Source organism: Schistocerca americana, chromosome 11, assembly GCF_021461395.2.
Source record: "Schistocerca americana isolate TAMUIC-IGC-003095 chromosome 11, iqSchAmer2.1, whole genome shotgun sequence".
Taxonomy (NCBI): Eukaryota; Metazoa; Arthropoda; class Insecta; order Orthoptera; family Acrididae; genus Schistocerca; species Schistocerca americana.
The window spans coordinates 170,829,556-170,852,940 of NC_060129.1; the positions used below are offsets into that span (position 1 = coordinate 170,829,556).

The 23,385-nt window shown below is 42.5% G+C and overlaps 1 protein-coding gene across 1 annotated transcript in view; it reads left to right on the forward strand.

Moving 5' to 3' along the window:
• The first annotated feature begins 1,557 nt into the window (after positions 1 to 1,557).
• Positions 1,558 to 23,385, forward strand: part of LOC124553664 (neurogenic locus notch homolog protein 4-like) — a 114,016-nt gene continuing 92,188 nt past the window's right edge. The window contains exon 1 of the mRNA XM_047127546.1: positions 1,558 to 1,666. The gene's annotated coding sequence lies outside the window, so the exon portion shown is untranslated. The remainder of the gene's footprint in view (positions 1,667 to 23,385) is intronic.

The following is a 23,385-nucleotide window of genomic DNA, read 5'->3' on the forward strand; positions in this document are numbered from 1 at the left end:
AAGGTTTCCCTGTTGGCACTTTGAACTCCACGGGGCGGGGAAAAATACTGTATCTTCACACACACTGCACACACAACACGTGAAGTGGGAAAGTACGGCAGGCATATGTTTCAACTGACAACAATAAAACAATCATTCTGTGGGAAACAACCTGCTGACGAGTGGGATGTAATGCTTCATTGTTATCCACAGCAATGAGTAGGAATGGCGCGGACAGGGGCTGAGAAGCAATGAACCGAATATATTCATGGGTAACAGCCATGTGTTGACAATAAACGGTACTGTAGCGCGTCGGTATCTTAAAAACCCTGGTTCCCTCGACTCCGGTGCGGGCATAATTTTCTGACAAGGGAATCTCCCCATCGCAGTCCCCTCAGATTTAGTTATAAGTTGGCACAGTGGATAGGCCTTGAAAAACTGAACACAGATCAATCGAGGAAACAGGAAGAAGTTGTGTGGAACTATGAAAAAAATAAACAAAATATACAAACTGAGTAGTCCATGTGTAAGATAGGCAACAACAAGGAGCATCTGAGCTCAGGAGCGCCGTGGTCCTGTGGTTAGCGTGAGCAGCTGCGGGTCGAGAGGTCCTTGGTTCAAGTCTTCCCTCGAGTGAAATGTTTACTTTTTTATTTTCGCAAAGTTATGACCTGTCCGTTCGTTCATTGAAGTCTCTGTTCACTGTAATAAGTTTAGTGTCTGTGTTTTGCGACCGCACCGCAAAACCGTGCGATTGTTATTGAAGTCGCGAGCTATATTTGCTCAATTCATATTGCCCACGGAATACATCTCACGTATTTAATGCACTCTCGTCCAAAGTAGCGAACAGTCAACTGCCAGCCAGGGAGCCTCGTTAGCAGGAATACTCTCTCCTCCGTGCGCTGTAGTCGACTGACGTCGTGTGTTTCGATGTTTGTTTAGGTGTGGCGTCCCCATACCACTGCGCAGTTACCTCGCATCGGACGGACAGATAATAATTGCCTGAAAATAAAAAACTAAACTTTTCACTCGAGGGAAGACTTGAACCAAGGACCTCTCAGTCCGCAGCTGCTCACGCTAACCACGGGACCACAGCGCTCCTGAGCTCCCACTCTCCTTGATGTTGCCCATCTTGCGCATGGACTACACAGTTTGTATATTTTGCTTATTTTTTTCATAGTTCCATACAACTTCTGCCTGTTTTCTCGACTGATTTGTGTTCAGTTTTTCAAGGGCTATCCACTGTGCCAACTTATAACTAAGTCTGAGGGGGGTGCGATGGGGAGGTTCCCTTGTGAGAGGTACTCAAGTGGCCACAGCAGTGTCACAATGAGCGTAGAATTGGATTACATTACGTTAAAAGTACTTTCACAAACATGTTACTTTATTTTTTTTCAGCTTGTCCGCAATAACAAAATTAGGACGACCGTCTTCGTATTACATTCGCATGTTCTGCGCGGGGTCCCTGGAAGCGCTGCCCGCTGTGTGAGGCCCCCGTAGCAGGCTGCAGTTGGTACCTGGCGGCCTCGCAGCCGTTGGCAGCACTGACTGCGTGCCACAGCCCTGCCGCTTCAGGAGTCTGTCGCATTTGTAGCGAGTCGTGTCCAGTGTGACGTTCTGCGTTGGGATTTCGAGCTGCTGTTTTTGCGCCGAGAATTTCTTCTGCTACACCCACACCCTTAATAAGGTAAGGACGACTGTTTTCATGCGTTCCCGTAGTGTTGAAGTATTTTCTTTGTTTTCTTTTGGTTTGTTTTTGCAAAGTTATGGTAGCTGCAAGGTTTCATTTAGGTTCACTATGGAGACTATCGCGTATAAAGCAAACCGCGTTCGGTTATTACGCTCTCAAAATACTAACGAATTTCGTATTACAAACCTTGTTATTTTAAAGTCCTACCGACATTCCTATTAATTCTGCTGTTCTACGGACTTTAGGCTTGAGAGAAAAGCGTAGGCTCGGACGAGATTTCTACTCGTATTCGCGCCATTTTGTTGAATTTTTTTCTCCGAAATACAGGTTCGTATTTGTACACATGTGATCCATAAAAGAATTATTCTGCGTGTTAGGAATAACACAACAGAATGACGGAACACTGCTTCTGCAAGTAGATAAGATGCTATGGCAACTTCGACTATTGACGAATCAAACAATTACTTTACGTCAGGATAGTGCGTAGACCGTGGTACAGCCTGATCCTATTCCTAATGGTTTGCAATCAAACCAAGCTAGACGCATTTTGACAGTTCCATAGTGGAGCATTGAATCCGGTATTTCCCGAAGCAGTCAGCTCCACGAAAACTGCCGAATTTAGTACAACTAATCTGTTAGCTTCTTTCTCCCAGTCCTGCATTAGCAATCGTCAGCACGTTAAGTCACGCAAATGTGTTTTAGTACAGAACGCTGTTCCATTTAATTTCTGTATTTTCACTTTTCTAGAGAAATGTTTTTGGTGACAAGGTAGTCTGTTGGGTAGTCAGTAAGACAGATAATGTTACCCTCCATTTCGTCTTTGTTCTATACGTGTAAGTGCAGAAATTAATGAATTATTACGTTGACCTAAAATTGATCCTCTTGCTAGAAAAGTTGTCAAAATTCCCGGCGTCACGGGCTTCGTCTTCACTTCTGCTAATAATCGTGCATCTCCAGGCAGTGACTGTGCCGTACACTTACCAAAAAAGTAGTCGGTTTTCTGCTAAGGGGGTATCTGGATGTGTGAAGCAGTGCCCCACCTAAAGGACCAGTACTGAAACACTTTGGCAGTAAAACCAGCCATCCTCAGAATCTTTTCTGATACGTGTTTGTCATTGCTCAGAACGATATCAAAATACAGAGTATCAGCTACAAATCTCGCTGCAGAACTCAACTATTATATATATTCTTGATGGAACAGTCCATAGCTGTACTTTCGGTTCATAGCGTGCACGCAGGACACTACGAACAGGCAATTCACCTGTGGACTGTCCCATCAAAAAATAAGCTGGGAGAAACTGAAGATTCACATACATGTTCCTGTCAAAACAAACGGATGCTGCTGAGTAATACTTTATTAGGACAAATAAAGAATTATTCAACTGTTGCGGCTTTAAGAAGAACGCATTGTTAAATCTGTAGTTGCCTACAGTATAAAGTGTGTTGCTGTTGCGTAGAGGAAGGAATACACAGTTTATATCACGGCAAGCGGATCTCTTGACATTAATACGTGAAGAGTAATTTCATCGTCTTTTGCGTAAGTAAATGAAAACTGGCAATGCAGGTGTTTGTAGACAAACTTTCACAAAGAAGGGCTAAGTTTTCTTTACACAAAATAGTAAATATTTTTATAGTTAATACTTCATGTCTAAAGATTCATCTATTCAGTTGGAGCTGTCATTCAGGAGGGTCGACAGAAGCGTCCGATCCCACGCGTCGGCTTTGAGCCGTGACGTAAGGGTGTTGTGTGTGACGTCATGACGGCGCGGAGTTTGGTTTGTGTGTGGCGTGTTTGTAGATGTCGTCGTGTTGTGGTTTGTTGTGCTCTCTGATGGTATGATCAGGGTTTTCGTTCGTGTGGTGTAATGGGCTCAGTTTGCTTTTACTCATTATCCAGAATTGTTAGTGTGTCAGCTGTTTTTGTAGTGGAATTCGTTTCAGTGAGTTAACGATTTTGTGTGAAGGTTAATTTAGTGTTCGCTGTACGTCGTGTGGTAATTTTAGTAAAATTAATCGGTTGTTTTTGTTCAGGAGTAGATATGACGGATAAAATTAAGTGCGCAGGTCAAGGGAAGTGTTCGATCCCGATGTGTGGCTGTGTACGTTGGTATCAGGAGATGTTTTTGAGCTATATAGGCCAAAGGAAGTGTTTGCTCCTAATTTATGGGATCGGGAGCTGCTGTTGAGCTATACAGGTCAAGGGAAGTGTCCGATTCCAGATGATACTGTTTAGTGGTATTTGGGGAGTTTTGTGATGTCTGTTTTTTCGTCTTTTTGTGTTGTTTTGTATGGGGGTGGGTGTCTAAATTAGTTTATATTGTTTCCACCCCCCCCACCCAAAACACCCCATTTCCCGCACTTGTCCCGTTAGTGTCATTACGCTTCTTGTGGAAAGTGTGCGTGTTAGTTTTTCGCTGTATTTTCGTCCTCACAATGTGTACATAGCGACTTTATATGCGCCATATTGGAATCGTGTTTTATGGTCGTTTCCGCCATATTTGTGACGTCATGGGTCAAAGCAGACGGGCGGGATCGGACGCTTCCGTATTTCCATAATTTTCTTTTCTTTTAAATGTTGGTTAGATATCTGCCGGATTTTTAATGCTATTTGGCAAATGACCAAATATTTTTGTGGCAACATAATTCACACCTTTTTGTGACAAAGTGAGATTTAATCCAGAGTAGTGAAGATCATCGTTTCTTCTAGTGTTGTAGCTATGCACTTCGCTGTTACTTTTGAATTGGGGTGGGTCATTAATGACAAATTTCATAAATGAATATATGTACATCGAAGGTACTGTGAATATCTCAAGTTCATCAAATAAACGTCCACAAGGTGATCTTCGGTGGGCTCCAGCTGTTAGCCTGATCACACCTTTCTGTGCTATGAATACTTTTCCTCTTAGTGACGAATTGCCCCCAAATACGATACCATGTCTAAGCAGTGAATGAAAATAGGCATAGTAGGCTAATTTAATGATGTTCATCACCAATATTTTGCAATAACCCCAGTAGCGTAAGTAGCTCAACCTAATCATTTCAGCAGATAATTGATGTTTCTTCAAATTCAATTTCTCATCAATGTACACATCCAGAAATTTTGAATACCCTGCCCTAGCAACAGACTTGCGTTCATAGCCTATATTTATGAGGGTTGATATGCCATTTACTGCACAGAATTATATTCACTGTTTCTTCTCAAAATTTAATAAGTGTCCACTTGCAGAGAACCACTTAGTAATTTTGTGAAAGACATTATTTACGATTTCCTTGGGTGTGTTACTGTATTTGTATCATTAGCAAAAAGAACTAGCTTTGCATCTTCATGAATATAGAGTGGCGAGTCATTAATGTATATTAAGACCAATAAGGAAACAGAGTGAACTCTGTGGGACACCGTTCTTGATACCTCCCCAGTTAAAGGACTCTGCTGGTTTTCGCAGACCATTTGTACTGTTAATTTCAGCCTTCTGCTTTCTTTAAGTTAAATATGAATTAAACCATTTGTGCACTGTCCCACTCATGCCACAATCCTTAAGCTTGTCTAGAAGAAATTCACGATTCAGACCATCAAAAGCCTTTGAGAGGTCACAAAATATTCCAATGGATGAAGTTCGGTTATTCAGTGCATTTAATATTTGATCAGTGAAAGCACATATATAGCATTTTCTGTTGAAAAGTCTTTCTGAAAACCAAATTGACATTTGATTAGTACTTCATTTTTACAGATACGTGATGCTACTCCGGAATACATTACTTTTTCAAGAATTTTGGATAAAGCTATGAGAGGTGGGGTTGGGTGGTAGTTGCTAGCATCAGACCTATCCCCTTTTTTGTGCAGTTGCTGAACAACAGCGTGTTTCAGTCTATCTGGAAAAATACATGTGTGGCTGAGAATCCTACTTATTTGTTGTGAACAAGCTTTCAGTACTCTGTAGCACAGCAAGAGCTGTAGGTTGGTATGGAATAAGGTGGTATGGTTGTGAGACGGGTAAGACAATGAACATGAATGCGAAATAAAGGGTGGGGCTACGGGGTTCGTATGTAGCATGTACACTCTTTGACATAAAACTTGACCGGCGGCCGGCCGCTTCAGAGGCTAAGTCCGCGCCGATCGCGACATGGGACAAAAAAACTGGCCAACTCGCTAATTCTCTAAGTCCGGTTATCTGCACAATCTGGCAACACTGTAGACTGCGGCACTTCCTGGAGGAAAACTTGTCCCATGATAGAGAAACTCTAGTCTGATTACGCCTGTGGTCTAGCGGTAGCGTGCGTTGTTTCTGTTCATAATGTCAGTGGAACGAGAGCAGCTGGCATAAAACATTTTTATAGCCTCTTCTGTCTGAATGCTGAAGACGTGAATGTAATGGTAGCGCAGATTCAATCTATTTCGCTTTGTGACACACCGATATCAAAATTTTATCCAGTAACGATTTTGCGGCAGATTTCCTGCAGACTGTCCTCTGGACGCCGTATGCGGCAAAGCTCCGGGATCCATTTGCTGGCTACTGGCAGCGGCCGTGGCGACAGCAGCGGCGCTGCACTCCCCCGTTCTTTATCGAAAGCGCCTGCTACCGCTCATCGCTTTTGATGATTTAAAACGCTTTATTATTAAATGTTGCTCCACAGAAAATTTCTACAATTTCCATTCACGCACAAAAGCAACGGAGACAGACGCCCTGATTAGTAGGCGGGTATTATATTACATTAATCGGCAAGAGCCGAGTATGGCCCGAAATTAATTTTATAGACTGGGACGAAATTAAACCACCTCACTACATTCGATGAATTTATAAATGCTTCATACCTCGTTTCTTTTCCTTTCAAACTCAATTATTTGTGCAACTTTTGGTCAACGTTTAGATGTTTTCGTCAAGCCAGAGTGAGCGTCTGTGGTGTAAAGTGTATTACAGTTCTTGTTTCATTCCTTATGGTAAGTCTATGCGATAAACTGTGTGAATACCTTGCAATGCATGCTCTGTAGCAGTGCAGGAACACTGCACATTTGGAGTTCCATGTATGGGTTCATGAAGTATTTATTGTTGATCGGAAGTGATAGTTAAGGTCATCAGATTTAAACCAGAAAAATTTGTCGTTTTGAAGGTTTCAGAGAACGGAAAGAAATTGCTAACGCCGGTGTTAGAAAACGTCTACAGTTAAATGCTATTGCAAAAATTTAGAAGAAGGGAACTACATTAATGAACATGTGCACTTCATAAACAACCTTCTGAAATGTAGACCTATATGACGAACAAAGCTCAAATTTATATCGTTGACAGTCGGTTTGAATCTTTTCAGGGTCTATTTTACAGTGAAGCACCTTGGAATTCGCAAAACAGAAATCCATGATATTAACTTAATTTACTAAGTCGAAATCGGACGAAGATTGATGTTTAAAGGCATTCTTCAGATTTCGCATAAGAAATTTTTACTAGCAGTTTGCAACTCCATTAATTAAAATGGAAAATAAAAGGTTGTACTCAGCGGCTTCTACCGTGATTCGAACTGCTATGTCTTATAGTACAAGCACTGCAACGCACAAGGGAATCTCTGAGCTAACGACACACTGGCGGCCAGAGGCGGAATATAGTCACTGCGATGTTGCCTGAGCCTCAAAACGCAACCTTAAACACACGAACACAGGAGGTGGAGATTACTGTTTTAACGTCCCGTCGACAACGATGTCATTAGAGACGGAGCACAAGCTCGGATTAGAGAAGGATGGGGAAGGAAATCGGCCGTGCCCTTCCTAAGGAACCATCCCGGCATTTGCCTGAAGCGATTTAGGGAAATCATTGAAAACCTAAATCAGGATGGCCGGGCGCGGGATTGCACCGTCGTCCTCCCGAAAGCACACACAAACAGGTGTTACTTATGTGAAGAACGCCATTCTTGGAGTCCAGAAATTAAATATACTTTCTAATTGTCATCTTGCAGTGGATTATATCGTACGAGTCTTCGATGTGGAAAACGAATGTCAAGTGAATTTAGCGAGGTAACGCCGACCTACACCCGGGAGTAAATGCACTATCAGAGTGTTGACAAATACTTGCTACGACGCTGCCATTTCTAGGCTCTCTGACGAGGCAGCTCTTCAGCGAAATGCTTGCCGTGATTCTCCGATACGGTTCTTCAGAGTGGAGACGCGCGCGCACGTTTGGTTTTTATGCGGCGTTCTCCCCTGATGGTTTCTGACGTCGCCTTCTGGGCTATGTATACATATGAGACATTCAATTATCATTAATCCAGAATGATACAAGTTTCAGCTTCCGGTGTGGAAGAAGGCTGTTGACGCCGACATTATATCATTTCAACGTAGGGAAAGCAAAACGGATCATTCAATGTTTCTCATTCAACATAAAGCATGTGAGATAATTTTCCGTAACGTTCATAATCATCTAAAAATACAAACGAAGTAAAAATACACCGGAAGCTTATTCGAATTGAATATAACGCTTTGCACCTCGATGTCGAATTTGTCCACTTGCAATCTTTTGCAGCATACACATAGAATGTCATGATTACCACGAGAATGAAGATGTATGTTGGTAAGGATGGAAGCAAGAAGAGACGCAGTCAACAAATATTCTATTCCTCATGGCATTCATTTCATTTGACACGTAAGAAGAGGTAAAGCGGGAATTTACTTTCGTTAACACGAAAGATATGCCGCACATATTGATAACGAGGAAGTCTGCGTCTTCATACGTTTCCTCCTTGAAATCTGTATGCTCTATTATATACTAAGTAGCCCGATCATTGTTTCAGTAATGTTACCCTCTTGTTTGACCCCGTAACGATGAACAGATTCCAAATGCATGTCTCCCTTCCTGGGTTTTTTTGTGTTTTATTGCTTGGAATTCCTGAAGCAGACCACTGTGCCTTCCCCCCTCGTGGGTTAGGTCTCAAAACTAAACCGCTTTGTATCCAATGGCATAATTTATTCAGACAGCATCAGCATAAGACCATCAAACAAAGCCTTCCATTTACAGTTGCAGCACTCTAACCAGCACTGACCAAAGTGTAATCCACGGTCATGGTCCTAAATTACCAGCTGTCTGCTACTGTGGCAAAGTCCGTACTACACTGTCGATTCCGCAGCACCATTTTATCTGGTAACACTGTGTAGTTGCACAGTTGTGCTACCAGGTCTGTCCTCACACTGTCAACTTTATGTATCTCACTTCTCCTGTAGCGTAGATCACGAGGAGCCGAAGTAAATGAGTGTATTCTGCATGACGTAACATTCAGTATTCCCTTCTTTCATAGCCACTCTTCATGTGCATCGATACCAAATAGGAATACGAAAACTCTTGCGAGTGAGAGAATGGCAATAACAATCGTAACAAGAACAAGCAAATAATGAATGATGTTTATTCCAACGCAGAACGAGAATGGCTTTAAATATAAAAATCTGTATCTATATCTATATCCATATCTATTGATCTTTGAGTTGGCACAATGCAAATATATTCTTAGCATTTAGTTACTGAATTTAGTTCTGGATGTTTGCAGAGAAAAGGAAAAGTCGGTACTTCTCGCTAGTGTAATATAATGTGAACCAGCAACTACCCTTTCCTTAGAACACGACTCAAGCAGGTCCTCAAGTAGGTAGCAAGGCACTGCTGCATTCTGTTCCCTGACATTGCTCTGATGACGGTTAATGCAGATAGTTCCGATTATGAAATACAAAACGTATTGCAGGTTAGTTCCTAGGATAGTAACATTAAATTTGCGTTGTAGACGGCACATGAACGTGACGACTATCCACATTACTCATCAATATAAAAAGACAATATTTAGGGAATTTAGCAGGATTACTCAAAATGAATTCTGAAATTGGGTGACTGACTGCACAGGTGCTAAACGTCGTCAAGTTACCAAGTAACGTCTTCGTCAATTACTTTAGTTTTAAAGTAATCTACGAGTAATTGCTGGTGTTTGATATTAACATGAAAGGATTCCGTAGACAGGGAAAGAACCTGTTCATGGGAAGCTACATCTATAGTGACCAAAAGGCATTAAATGATGTTCAAGCACTTGTGTTACAGCAGCGGTATGAATAAAATGATAGTAATAATAACAGTAATAATCGAATTATCCGGCAACTTCACACTTCACAGTGAATTTTCTCGAACTAAGAAATTTGCTGAATTTGTGAAAAATCAAAATGGCTTCACATCCAGCCTATGATGCCTAGAAGAGTCTTTACATCCTGATGACATGAGAATAGCATAATCTCTGCGTCAGAAGCTTTCTTCTACTCGACCATTTAATAGACTCGCATTTTTTCCACCGTGACTAATTTTGTAAGCTAAGCACATCATCCGTTACAGCACACTCTTGGGGCTGGGTAATGTGGCCACAATGGTATGGTGGAACGAGCTATCACAGGTGCAATGCGTGGGTTCAGGCATTTACTTTTAAGAGGCACAAACAGATTTATTTTACCTCTGGTAACCTCAAGAGAAAGACGTTATAATCCAGAATCCGCATTAAACATCACGTTCCTTCATTACCAACTGGGCAGAGCCGGTTTACGTTGGGAAATGACACAGCGGAAGTCATGGAAAACAGAAATACAGTCGCCAGTAAGCTTACTTACATTAGAAAATTTTATTTTATTTGATGAACCTATAGCCATTTAAAGGGACAGGGCTCTTATTTTACTTGTACTTGATTGAACTAGAGACGTTTAAAAATTTGGTGCTGGACTGTGATTCGAATTCGTATCTCCTCTTTCGAGGATCTGAATCTCTCGGAACAGTATAGTTCAGTCATTTCGTTCCTTTTCCCAAGACTGCAATCTTCTCTAGGTCTCCTCCAAAGGTAAGTATGTGGGTCTGAAACCTGATCCAGTACAAAAATATTCATAATTTCATTTCTAGCTTTATCAAGTGCACACCCACCTGCTAGTGAAAATTAACGCGCAATTTCAATGTCTGTTCATGTGTTTCCAACAATGGCAACAGGTGTCGTTATTTCTGGTCAAACACGCACACATCTAACTGTTCATGAGTAAGCAACTGAAACTTAAGCTACACTCCTGGAAATTGAAATAAGAACACCGTGAATTCATTGTCCCAGGAAGGGGAAACTTTATTGACACATTCCTGGGGTCAGATACATCACATGATCACACTGACAGAACCACAGGCACATAGACACAGGCAACAGAGCATGCACAATGTCGGCACTAGTACAGTGTATATCCACCTTTCGCAGCAATGCAGGCTGCTATTCTCCCATGGAGACGATCGTAGAGATGCTGGATGTAGTCCTGTGGAACGGCTTGCCATGCCATTTCCACCTGGCGCCTCAGTTGGACCAGCGTTTGTGCTAGACGTGCAGACCGCGTGAGACGACGCTTCATCCAGTCCCAAACATGCTCAATGGGGGACAGATCCGGAGATCTTGCTGGCCAGGGTAGTTGACTTACACCTTCTAGAGCACGTTGGGTGGCACGGGATACATGCGGACGTGCATTGTCCTGTTGGAACAGCAGGTTCGCTTGCCGGTCTAGGAATGGTAGAACGATGGGTTCGATGACGGTTTGGATGTACCGTGCACTATTCAGTGTCCCCTCGACGATCACCAGTGGTGTACGGCCAGTGTAGGAGATCGCTCCCCACACCATGATGCCGGGTGTTGGCCCTGTGTGCCTCGGTCGTATGCAGTCCTGATTGTGGCGCTCACCTGCACGGCGCCAAACACGCATACGACCATCATTGGCACCAAGGCAGAAGCGACTCTCATCGCTGAAGACGACACGTCTCCATTCGTCCCTCCATTCACGCCTGTCGCGACACCACTGGAGGCGGGCTGCACGATGTTGGGGCGTGAGCGGAAGACGGCCTAACGGTGTGCGGGACCGTAGCCCAGCTTCATGGAGACGGTTGCGAATGGTCCTCGCCGATACCCCAGGAGTAACAGTGTCCCTAATTTGCTGGGAAGTGGCGGTGCGGTCCCCTACGGCACTGCGTAGGATCCTACGGTCTTGGCGTGCATCCGTGCGTCGCTGCGGTCCGGTCCCAGGTCGACGGGCACGTGGACCTTCCGCCGACCACTGGCGACAACATCGATGTACTGTGGAGACCTCACGCCCCACGTGTTGAGCAATTCGGCGGTACGTCCACCCGGCCTCCCGCATGCCCACTATACGCCCTCGCTCAAAGTCCGTCAACTGCACATACGGTTCACGTCCACGCTGTCGCGGCATGCTACCAGTGTTAAAGACTGCGATGGAGCTCCGTACGCCACGGCAAACTGGCTGACACTGACGGCGGCGGTGCACAAATGCTGCGCAGCTAGCGCCATTCGACGGCCAACACCGCGGTTCCTGGTGTGTCCGCTGTGCCGTGCGTGTGATCATTGCTTGTACAGCCCTCTCGCAGTGTTCGGAGCAAGTATGGTGGGTCTGACACACCGGTGTCAATGTGTTCTTTTTTCCATTTCCAGGAGTGTATATTCGTGGATGCACGGTAGGTGTGCAGTTCGATTGTCGCTTAGGCACCAAAGTTTGTATCCTTATATTAGATTCAGACACCTAGCGGCTCGTAAGAAAAACCGATACGTAACATTTGATTTTTCTTAGTTAACAATCGGCTTACGTGTTGGGTTCGTATCTCCGTCACAGAACTTCACATCATGCACTTCATCTTTAAATGCATGCACACTTTGTTACTTCAGAATGGAGGTATATCAGACATCTTTCGTGGTTCGATAACAGGGACGAAAGGGTCTTGATAGGAGTCATGGTTTATTACAAAAATTGTCGTCTTTTATTTTCAAGTTTAGATTTGGTTACTGGTATTGGCCAAAATTTCGGTAATTCATGACTCTTCATGGCTAATCATCAATATGATGTGATTAGATTAGATTAGATTACATTAGATTAACTCTTGTTCCATAGATCATGAATACGACATTTCGTAATGATATGGAACGTGTCATTTTAATGAAAGATTTCTTTAAATACCTTGATTCAATTTCTTTAAAACAATTTTTTACACTCTCTCTCATTGCTTTTTATTTCTCTCTCTCTCTCTCACACACACACACACACACACACACACACACACACACACACACACACACACACACATTCTTTTTTATTTTTATTTGTATGTTGTGCTCGACTATCGGCGAGGCACGAAAACGCCTGTGAATGACTTTCTTAGTTTTGAGTACACTTACGAAGGAAATATAAAAACAACAATGAGAGTTACTGATTTATGATGCTCAGTTTGCAGTCAGTTCTGAGTATTATTAGTAACTACGCTCCAGTCCCTAAACCTAGTTACAGAAAGCGAATCAGACGCATTACGTATTCCAGGCCGTAGCAGCCGTGACTTGGAGACACTAGCTATGGTCACTTCCCAGACCGCTATAGGATCACATGGGTTCGTCTTCTTCCTGCTAGTACTGTAACTGAGATTTGGCAACAAGGCAACGTATGTTTGGCAACTCTGATCGACGAGTTACTTCCTGGTGTGCACGGAATTAAGCCTCAAAGTTCACTTGATTTTACCTGTCATTTCCATTGAATAATCCGAGTTATTATCGCTTGCAGGGTAACAAAAGATTGAAAATTTACGGTTTCCAGCCCAGGAAAGTCGTTGCAGGTGGAAACCGCAACTAATCTCGACATTCAAATAGCGGTTTACGAGTTCTAGTTACTATTGCCCTCCTAATAGGAAGCTAAGACCCATACCTCCTCGCCAGCTCTGTGGTAACGTGCTGAGCTGTGAAAAAGCGTCTGATACGGTTCGCAGTTCCAGTCTCACTGACTGTAACGTTTTTATCCCTTCTGTGAAAGAGCTACAAGCAGTCAGATCAAACATCAATAAGGAAATCGCAAGAAAATGCTTTCAGCTCATAGTGCAATGTTGAAAAACTTACAATGCTGCACAACAGGTAAGGCCTCTTTCCGCTGCTGACAAGCGAATTTTGGGTTTCTAGGAATACGTAACTATATTTATGAAATGCCACATCTGCATACCTCTTGAGTATGACACAGCATACCAATTAAGCACAGACCCAATCAAAATCTAAGTGAGTAGTATTTTACTAATTCGTGTCGATAGAGGCATGCTTGTTTACAGATACTTTCGTCGTAAGGTTACCATGGTTAGTTTTATTTCATTTCTTATAATACAGTGCACAATTTTCGTAAGGTTTCCTTTAGTGTTGTTAAAACAATAGTAAACATGAGAGAGAAATTAATCATCAACGATATATGCGAATTCTCAGATGTTACCTATGACAGTCTGACAATGCACATGCAGTTTATTGATTACATGCATGTAGAAAACTTGTTCTGAGTTAAAGCTGTCAAACAAAGTTTGAAGAAGAATAAAATATCACTACCACACGACGGCTAATATAGAAAATACTTTTCTGACATATTATGGCACGATGCGCTCTCCCTGCACATCTTCGAGATGCATCTGCTGCCTGCTGTCTATTAAACCTGAATAGAACAAAATGTCACAGTAGTTAGCCCTTTTTCCACATGCGACTACTTTGGGTTGAGAAGTGAAGGGAATTATGTTCAAAGTTCCATTAGATTGATACCTTCAGCAGAGAGCAGAATTGCGTTTTAAAAAATGTAGCACTGAATGTATTCGAACTCGCGACATCTTATCTATGCTACAAGCTGACACGTAGCTACAGCAGCTCCAGAGCTCGGTAACTATTCCTCCAGAACTTTTGGATTCCACAGCACTGTGAGATTATGCATATGGCCAGGTCTTGACTTCTGAGAGACAAACAGTTACAGCTTTTCTTTTGGACTGAACGACGTTTTCTAGTAACAGATAGCGCAATAGAATAGCTCAAGTGGAAAGGAACACTTCCTATTTAAACTTCTGCATCCTACACTGTTGGCAGTTGTGTGTAGGTGGCAGTTACGTGATTTTATTTCTGTGATTACAAAATAGTCGAATGTATGCACTGGGTAGCCGAGGCAGCTAGTTCATAGTGATTCGGTCAACCAAGTAAATGAATTTACTGAACATGCTGCAAATTACTACAGGGAGCCTGTGTGTCAGAATTCTCATCCAGTGTGGCGCAACTGCGTTAAGATAGAAAAATGACTCGCAGAGAAGAGGATTTCGTGGTCTGTTGGACGGATGGTAGGTTGTTATACCTATGGTCTGGGTTCGATTCCCACTTCCGTCAATGATTTTAGATAGGGAGAGACAGATTCCATTCTCTCCTGGCTACACCAAGTGAGGAGATATAATGGCTGCGTGGTCTGAAAATTCACATTAAAGATGATATTCCTTCTTTACCAAGTAGGCGGTAGCTTGAACCACAATAAAGTCTGGAGTGGCGACATGTAGAAACTCTATCACCAGTAACCTTTCTTATACTAGTTATTTATTTCAAGTGACGACACAAACGCTATGTATGGTCACAGGACACTTATTCCATCTTTTATTTGAGCTTCTGTATGTCGATAAAATTGGTTCTAAACTGGGAATGCAACTCAGACCGCCCTTAACGCGGAATTTGATCCCTTCGTGGCAATACAGCTCGGCTACAATTTGTTGTTTGTCCAAAACTGCAGATTCCTCAATACCTTCACATATTACGCGTGAATGGGATCGAATCCTGGCCCGGCACTAAAGATTTAATTATGTATTATCAAGCTCTATCATGAGAACACCTATCTGCTGGTGGATAATAATTTTGATTTTTAATGTATTTTCATTCGTTGTCAACACTAACGATATCTGACGTTTTTAACTCCCAGTGAGACACAGAACTATTTGCGAGATGACTGTAAGTTCAAGATGCTATTCTGAGCAGCTGGTGGAGAAAAATTCGGTAGCTGACGTCTCTTTGTGTGTAGTCAACAACGATATGTGTGGGGCTCTATTCCCAGTGAGCGCTGAACTCTTCGTCATATTTCAGTTCGTCGTGTCATTTAATGTTCATACATATTCTCAACTAGCTGCTCGTGAATAACTTTAATTTTTAATGTCATTTTGTGTTAAATAGTTCAAATGGTTCAAAAGGCTCTGAGCACTATGGGACTTAACTTATAAGGTCATCAGTCCCCTAGAACTTAGAACTACTTAAACCTAACTAACCTAAGGACATCACTCACATCCATGCCCGAGGCAGGATTCGAACCTGCGACCATAGCGGTCACGCGGTTCCAGACTGAAGCGCCTAGAACCGCACGGCCACACCGGCCGGCCCCCACCATCTGGTATCAATGCATTACCCTATCATCCATTATATATAATCATTTTCATAGTACACTTGATATTATAGATGAGTAGGACACAAGACAGGACATAGATAATGTCCGTTTGACGTCAACAGTGTGTAACATTTTACTTTTTTTGAATAGGACAATGTTCCTCTCCAATAATTTTTAGATTAGTTACAATAAGCTTACGCTGCAAGAGAATTCGCTTGTATTTTTCAATATGTGGTCTGTTGTCGTTTGAAGGCCTTCCATAACATCGGCAACGTCGTGCAACTCCACCGAGGGCTGTCTGGAGTAGGGTGGCGATAGCAATGTGAAAGTTGCGAGCTGTCGAAGACGATCTTCATATTCCTAATGCGATTAGGACATCGTATACTCTTGACGACGTTTAGCACCTGTGCAGTCAGTCACCCAATTTCAGAATTCATTTTGAGTAATCCTGCTAAATTCCCTAAATATTGTCTTTTTATATTGATGAGTAATGTGGATAGTCGTCACGTTCATGAGCCGTCTACAACGCAGATTTAATGTTACTATCCTAGGAACTAACCTGCAATACGTTTTGTATTTCATAATCGGAACTATCTGCATTAACCGTCATCAGAGCAATGTCAGGGAACAGAATGCAGCAGTGCCTTGCTACCTACTTGAGGACCTGCTTGAGTCGTGTTCTAAGGAAAGGGTAGTTGCTGGTTCACATTATATTACACTAGCGAGAAGTACCGACTTTTCCTTTTCTCTGCAAACATCCAGAACTAAATTCAGTAACTAAATGCTAAGAATATATTTGCATTGTGCCAACTCAAAGATCAATAGATATGGATATAGATATAGATACAGATTTTTATATTTAAAGCCATTCTCGTTCTGCGTTGGAATAAACATCATTCATTATTTGCTTGTTCTTGTTACGATTGTTATTGCCATTCTCTCACTCGCAAGAGTTTTCGCATTCCTATTTGGTATCGATGCACATGAAGAGTGGCTATGAAAGAAGGGAATACTGAATGTTACGTCATGCAGAATACACTCATTTACTTCGGCTCCTCGTGATCTACGCTACAGGAGAAGTGAGATACATAAAGTTGACAGTGTGAGGACAGACCTGGTAGCACAACTGTGCAACTACACAGTGTTACCAGATAAAATGGTGCTGCGGAATCGACAGTGTAGTACGGACTTTGCCACAGTAGCAGACAGCTGGTAATTTAGGACCATGACCGTGGATTACACTTTGGTCAGTGCTGGTTAGAGTGCTGCAACTGTAAATGGAAGGCTTTGTTTGATGGTCTTATGCTGATGCTGTCTGAATAAATTATGCCATTGGATACAAAGCGGTTTAGTTTTGAGACCTAACCCACGAGGGGGGAAGGCACAGTGGTCTGCTTCAGGAATTCCAAGCAATAAAACACAAAAAAACCCAGGAAGGGAGACATGCATTTGGAATCTGTTCATCGTTACGGGGTCAAACAAGAGGGTAACATTACTGAAACAATGATCGGGCTACTTAGTATATAATAGAGCATACAGATTTCAAGGAGGAAACGTATGAAGACGCAGACTTCCTCGTTATCAATATGTGCGGCATATCTTTCGTGTTAACGAAAGTAAATTCCCGCTTTACCTCTTCTTACGTGTCAAATGAAATGAATGCCATGAGGAATAGAATATTTGTTGACTGCGTCTCTTCTTGCTTCCATCCTTACCAACATACATCTTCATTCTCGTGGTAATCATGACATTCTATGTGTATGCTGCAAAAGATTGCAAGTGGACAAATTCGACATCGAGGTGCAAAGCGTTATATTCAATTCGAATAAGCTTCCGGTGTATTTTTACTTCGTTTGTATTTTTAGATGATTATGAACGTTACGGAAAATTATCTCACATGCTTTATGTTGAATGAGAAACATTGAATGATCCGTTTTGCTTTCCCTACGTTGAAATGATATAATGTCGGCGTCAACAGCCTTCTTCCACACCGGAAGCTGAAACTTGTATCATTCTGGATTAATGATAATTGAATGTCTCATATGTATACATAGCCCAGAAGGCGACGTCAGAAACCATCAGGGGAGAACGCCGCATAAAAACCAAACGTGCGCGCGCGTCTCCACTCTGAAGAACCGTATCGGAGAATCACGGCAAGCATTTCGCTGAAGAGCTGCCTCGTCAGAGAGCCTAGAAATGGCAGCGTCGTAGCAAGTATTTGTCAACACTCTGATAGTGCATTTACTCCCGGGTGTAGGTCGGCGTTACCTCGCTAAATTCACTTGACATTCGTTTTCCACATCGAAGACTCGTACGATATAATCCACTGCAAGATGACAATTAGAAAGTATATTTAATTTCTGGACTCCAAGAATGGCGTTCTTCACATAAGTAACACCTGTTTGTGTGTGCTTTCGGGAGGACGACGGTGCAATCCCGCGCCCGGCCATCCTGATTTAGGTTTTCAATGATTTCCCTAAATCGCTTCAGGCAAATGCCGGGATGGTTCCTTAGGAAGGGCACGGCCGATTTCCTTCCCCATCCTTCTCTAATCCGAGCTTGTGCTCCGTCTCTAATGACATCGTTGTCGACGGGACGTTAAAACAGTAATCTCCACCTCCTGTGTTCGTGTGTTTAAGGTTGCGTTTTGAGGCTCAGGCAACATCGCAGTGACTATATTCCGCCTCTGGCCGCCAGTGTGTCGTTAGCTCAGAGATTCCCTTGTGCGTTGCAGTGCTTGTACTATAAGACATAGCAGTTCGAATCACGGTAGAAGCCGCTGAGTACAACCTTTTATTTTCCATTTTAATTAATGGAGTTGCAAACTGCTAGTAAAAATTTCTTATGCGAAATCTGAAGAATGCCTTTAAACATCAATCTTCGTCCGATTTCGACTTAGTAAATTAAGTTAATATCATGGATTTCTGCTTTGCGAATTCCAAGGTGCTTCACTGTAAAATAGACCCTGAAAAGATTCAAACCGACTGTCAACGATATAAATTTGAGCTTTGTTCGTCATATAGGTCTAACATGTCAGAAGGTTGTTTATGAAGTGCACATGTTCATTAATGTAGTTCCCTTCTTCTAAATTTTTGCAATAGCATTTAACTGTAGACGTTTTCTAACACCGGCGTTAGCAATTCCTTTCCGTTCTCTGAAACCTTCAAAAAGACAAATTTTTCTGGTTTAAATCTGATGACCTTAACTATCACTTCCGATCAACAATAAATACTTCATGAACCCATACATGGAACTCCAAATGTGCCGTGTTCCTGCACTGCTACAGAGCATGCATTGCAAGGTATTCACACAGTTTATCGCATAGACTTACCATAAGGAATGAAACAAGAACTGTAATACACTTTACACCACAGACGCTCACTCTGGCTTGACGAAAACATCCAAACATTGACCAAAAGTTGCACAAATAATTGAGTTTGAAAGGAAAAGAAACGAGGTATGAAGCATTTATAAATTCATCGAATGTAGTGAGGTGGTTTAATTTCGTCCCAGTCTATAAAATTAATTTCGGGCCATACTCGGCTCTTGCCGATTAATGTAATATAATACCCGCCTACTAATCAGGGCGTCTGTCTCCGTTGCTTTTGAGCGTGAATGGAAATTGTAGAAATTTTCTGTGGAGCAACATTTAATAATAAAGCGTTTTAAATCATCAAAAGCGATGAGCGGTAGCAGGCGCTTTCGATAAAGAACGGGGGAGTGCAGCGCCGCTGCTGTCGCCACGGCCGCTGCCAGTAGCCAGCAAATGGATCCCGGAGCTTTGCCGCATACGGCGTCCAGAGGAGGACAGTCTGCAGGAAATCTGCCGCAAAATCGTTACTGAATAAAATTTTGATATCGGTGTGTCACAAAGCGAAATAGATTGAATCTGCGCTACCATTACATTCACGTCTTCAGCATTCAGACAGAAGAGGCTATAAAAATGTTTTATGCCAGCTGCTCTTGTTCCACTGACATTATGAACAGAAACAACGCACGCTACCGCTAGACCACAGGCGTAATCAGACTAGAGTTTCTCTATCATGGGACAAGTTTTCCTCCAGGAAGTGCCGCAGTCTACAGTGTTGCCAGATTGTGCAGATAACCGGACTTAAGAGAATTAGCGAGTTGGCCAGTTTTTTTGTCCCATGTCGCGATCGGCGCGGACTTAGCCTCTGAAGCGGCCGGCCGCCGGTCAAGTTTTATGTCAAAGAGTGTACTTCATCATAAGAGCAAACCAGATGTAAACAAACGCAAGCGCGGTGACTGGTCAGCAGCCGTAGCTCTCTTACCACTGGTGGTGCTCCGCCCATGGAAGTAGGTCCAACTTAAGTGTTCGATAGCTTATTACTATGTCAGTGTGGAAGAACCTTTCAGAGATTCTGACGTATTAACAGCCATCAACGTCTATCATAATCGTACTTTACCTACGTAACTTTTATCTTAAAAATTGTGTACAGTCACAGTGTCTCTGTAACCACTACTTGTGCTCTGATTGTCTCGCTGTTCATACGTACCGCGAAAATGGACGACACTGCTTCCTGCTTCGTAGTGAAAGAGGCGCGTGGAACACAGTTAATGGCGAGAAACAAGTAGTTAATGTTCTTCACAAGGTTACAGACAAAAATCAGCTTTTGAATTTTTAGAGTAGGACTATGTATCAGAAATAAGGGAGGTGTTAACTACATGCGTGGCGTGATAGACACGGTCGTAGACTGACCATCGTGTGTGCCGGCGGGCGGCGGTTCTGCGCTCCACGTGGTGCGTAATTTTCTTTGTTTGGTTTGAATACCTAAAGCATTTAAATATGAAACTCATCACATCCACATATACATCTATATGGTTACTCTGCAATTCACACTTAAGTGCATGGCAGAGGGAGGGTTCATCCAACCATTTTCATACTACTACTCTACCATTCCACTCTCGAATGAGAGAAAGCAAAAGAAGAAAGGAACACCTATATCTTTCCGTTCGAGCTCTGATTTCTCTTATTTTACTATCATGATCATTTCTTCCTACGTAGTTGGGTGTCGACAAGATATTTACACATTCGGGAGAGAAAGTTGGAGATTGAAATTTCGTAAACAGATCTCTCCTCAATCAAGGCTGCCTTTGATTCAGTAACTCTCAGCCCAACTCGCGTATCATATCAGTTACACTCTCACCCCTATTTCGCGATAACACGAAATGAGCTGCCCTTCCTTGAACTTCTTCGATGTCCTCCGTCAATCTTACCTGGTAAGGATCCCCTACCGCGCAGCAATATTCCAGCAGAGGATGGACAAGTGTGATGTAGGCTGTCTCTTTAGTGATCTGCCAACAAAGCGCAGTCTTTTGTTTCGCCTTCCCCACAATATTATCTATGTGATCTTTCCAATTTAAGTTGCTCGTAATTGTAATTCCTAGGTATTTAGTCGAATTAACAGCCCTAAGATTTGTGCGATTTATCGTATACCCAAAATTACTCGGATTTCGTTTAGTACCCATGTGGATGACCTCCCACTTTTCTTTTGCTTAGTGCCAATTGCCACTTTTCGCACCATACAGAAATTCTCTCTAGGTCATTTTGTAGTTGGAGTTGATCGTCTGACTTCACTAGACTGTAAATTACAGCGTCATCTGCAAACAATCTAAGGGGGCTGCTCAGATTCTCACCTAGATCATGTAGGTAAATCAGGAACAGCAGAGGGCCTATGACACTACCTTGCGGAACGCCTGATATCACTTCTGTTCTACTCGATGATTTACCGTCTATCGCCACGTACTGTGACCTCTCTCGGAGAGGAAATCACGAATCCAATCACACAACTGAGACGATACTCCGTATGCACGCAATTTCATTAATACTCGCTTGTGAGGAACGGTATCAAAAGCCTTCTGGAAATCTAGGAATATGGAATCGATCTGAGATCCCTTGTCGACAGCATTCATTACTTCATCGGGATAAAGAGCCAGCTGTGTTGCACAAGAACGATATTTTCTGAAGCCGTGTTGGTTATGTATCAATAAGTCATTTTCTTCAAAGTGATTTATAATGTTTAAGTACAGTATGTGCTCCAGAATCCTCCTGCAGATTGAGGTCAGTGATATGGGTCTGTAATTAAATGGATTACTCCTATTTCCTTTATTGAGTATTGGTGTGACCTGTGCTACTTTCCAGTCTTTAGGAACAGACCTTTCGTCAAGTGAGCGGTTGTATACGACTGCTAAGAAAGGCGGTATTGTATCTGCATACTCTGAAAGGAACGTGATTGGTATACCATCTGGACCGGAAGAATTGCCTTTCTTAAGAGATTCGAGTTGTGTCGCAACACCTAAGATACCTACTTTTATGCCACTCATGCTGACAGCTGCTGTGGTTTTTCAGTGGCACCGTCGTCGGTAACTTCTCCATCGCTATCGCGCAGTGACGGTGTTCACTGTTTTTTGCCACTGCTGTACTTTACATACGACCAGAATCTCTTTGGGTTTTCTACCATACTTTGAGACAATATTTCATTGTGGAAACTACTAAAAGCATCTCGCATAGACGTCCGCACTAAATTTCGAGCTTCCGTGAAACTTGGCCAGTTTTTGGGGATTTTGCGTTCTTCTGAATTTGGCATGCTTTTTTCGTTGTTTCTGCAACAGTGTTCTGATGTGTTTTGCGTACCGTGATGGATCAGTCCCGTCTCTTATTAACTTAGATGGTATGAATCTATTGCTGTCGATACTGTATCTTTGAATTTGAGCCATATCTGGTCTACACTTACATAATTAGCTTGGGAGGAATGGAGACTCTCTCTTAGGAAGGCATCAAGCGAATTTTTATCTGCTGTTTTAAATAGATATATTTTGCGTTTATTTTTAGTGGTTTTGGTTGATATGGTTTTGAGCCATATATGGCAATTAACTTGTGCATCACCAATTTTAAGAAAAATGCACATCCCGTAGTTTACAATTACGTATCAAGCGAAAATTTCTGGTGATCATTGCAAGTATACATTCTTAATTACAGATATATTATAAAAGATTGCAAAAGATGGTTGAAGATAAAACATTACGTGATTAAATTTTTTGGAGAAAAATTAAAAAGTACTGTTTGAATATGCCCATTGTTTTGTAGGACAGATGTGGTATCACATGAGCCAGAGTGATAAATGTCGCAGAAAGATGGAAGACAATTTTGATGGCGTCGAGCACGCTGTACAAATGGATTATTTTTAGAGTTGTGGTCGTAACACTGCAGTCTGAACCCGACAGAATTGATATGGAGCAGAGTTAAGGGATTTGTCGCGAGGAATAACAAGACACTACGCTGTCAAACGTACTGCAACTAATGCGCGAAGCTTTGTGACGCGCCACTGCCTAACGATGGCGAACTGCAGAACAGCACGTCACGACAGAGGAGGAGGAGGAGGAAATGTGGACATTTGCACACCACGAAACTCTGTGATACATTTTAGGGTACATAGGTATTGCGAAACGGAGACGTCCTTCGCAACTGTGCAGTCCA